Source organism: Eucalyptus grandis, chromosome 6 (genome assembly GCF_016545825.1).
Source record: "Eucalyptus grandis isolate ANBG69807.140 chromosome 6, ASM1654582v1, whole genome shotgun sequence".
In the NCBI taxonomy this organism is placed as follows: domain Eukaryota; kingdom Viridiplantae; phylum Streptophyta; class Magnoliopsida; order Myrtales; family Myrtaceae; genus Eucalyptus; species Eucalyptus grandis.
In genome coordinates, this window is record NC_052617.1 from 35989574 (window position 1) to 35991882 (window position 2309).

Consider the following 2309-nt stretch of genomic DNA (forward strand, 5'->3'; position numbering starts at 1 on the left):
TTGTGAAGCTCAACAAACTAACTTCCTTCAGCCTCTTTATAATAGCTGCGGCTGGTTTAATAGGGAATTGAAAGTTAGAGCAAAGAGAAAAAGAATAATCGGAAAACAGAAAAGAAAAGCACTGCGCCAGGGACAGAAAGGGTTTCGGTTCATGCTCGTCAAGGACATCTTAATGTGATTGATTATCGTTATTTCGGGGCACCTGATAAGAATTGAAGCGTAAGCTTTAGCTCATCTAAGTGAATAAATTTTCTTGACTAGACTGTACTTTTGGATCAGTTCGAATTTTAGGTTGCTAGGTTAAATTTACAGGTTGTTGAGCTTTAAAATCATGTCGTCAAAATTTTTTGGATGTCTTGGAACCATAAGATTTACAGTAGTCAATTTGAGTTTACAGTTAAGTCCTAGTGATATTTTTAAGTTTGTTTTACACTGCTAGAAATAAATACAACTATTGTTGGTTGCTGGTTTTAGCCTGTCTCCAGCCATCTTTTGTCTCCATCTACCCACACAAAGGGATACTTGTTCTAAATCCAGCAGTAATATAGTGGAGGTAAATAATACTTTAAGGACAGTAATCCTCATCATGCATTAAAACATCAATAATCTACGGGCACTTCTCTATCTTCTTCACCAATCAAAATTCCCCAACATATCGATCAGAATAGTACTAGGACAGCTTGACCAGTCACACAAAAGCAAATGTCTTACCTTTTTTAGGTGTCGCTTGATCTTGGTTCCCTGCAGAATTAAATTGAGAACTGTCAATCGCGGCATGATTCTCTTAACAACGGAAGAAAACGACTGGAACATACGAGGATCAGAAATTTGATAGGCAGACATCCTCCAAATCCCAGCATTTTGAATTAATGAAAGGACCCCTTAGGTCATACTACAACTCAGTCCAAGGGAGCGGATAAGGATAGAACAAAGACTTTATACAAAAACCGGTAACGGAGAAGAGCATCCCAGTCCATCCATCAGAATAGTACTGTAAATACGCTAAGTGCATAGTGTTGTAGGAATCACTAAAGCAGAACTATAAGTGGGTATTGTACTCATGCTTGCACTTCTCAGAACCAGTGCTCCAATGCTAATCTAATATGTTTTCTTCCATGGTAATCATGCACATGCATTAACCCATTACCATTTATAATTAACAGTTAGCAACTGAAGCTGCTTGTTTGGATTTAGAGAAGTGGGAAAAAAAAAAATCTCCAGAGGCAGCAGGAAGTTTTGACGATTTGGGAGACGACCACAAAGATGGGTTCTGTATATCCGAAGAGTCAAGAATTTTTCAGAACCATATCATAAAGATTTTTCAGCCATTGACGATCTCTGTCGGTGTGATGAATATCCACATTTGCACAATAATGTTCAAGACATGACTAGTCTTTTCCCTATAGGAAATCATCTAAAATCTATCCATGAAGCGATACTAATCTATTTCGAGTAACTTCCTCTCCCCTTCGGTTGGATTGGAATGCCACATCCTTTTTCCATCTACCCATACAAAGGGATTTATCTGTTCTTAGCTTGAGCTTTTTCAAAACGCTTCTCTATTATGGATGTTGTGAGGTTGTCTGTTAATTTTTACTAAGTTAAAAAAAATTGTAGTCGCTATGGTCCGTGTTTCATTTTGGTTACCAACCACGCCATCCTAGCATAAGATTGAGGCTTAGGGCCCATTGGCTTTATTGCTCAGCTTATGGGCCGGGTCAAAAGTTGCCCAGCCCCTTTGAAACAATATACAACTCTTGTATCATTACGGGCCGAAGCCCCACCCAACGCCGGCGAGCTTGAGTCTCGCCAGATCCGGCGAGGCTTGAGCCTCGCCAGTCATCATCAAGGCCGAGCCTTGCCCGGCCTATCACCAACCGGCCACCGGCTAAGGAAGGAAGAAAAAGAAAGAAAAAGAAAAGAAAAATTGAAATATGAAAAATAATTATAATTTCGATTTTTTATAAAAATATTTTTTTATAAAGTTAAAAAAGACCATAGGTTTAAACTTTAAAGTGGGTTTCCTAATAACCCATTTAGATCCATTTCTTTTTGTGTTTTATTTTCTCAAACCCATTTCAGACCCATAGTTAACTTTCACTTGATCCATATATGATCCATTTAACTAAAAATGGGTCATAATATGGGTTTATGACCCATTTTGCCGGCTCAAATATATTAATTTATTTATTTATTGGGGATGACAGGTTGTTTCTTAACTAGCTCAAATCATAACTTAGTAGTTTCTTAACACGATAAGAATATCTAAGCTAGGGCTGATAGCATTGGATATGATATGTTTAGATGGA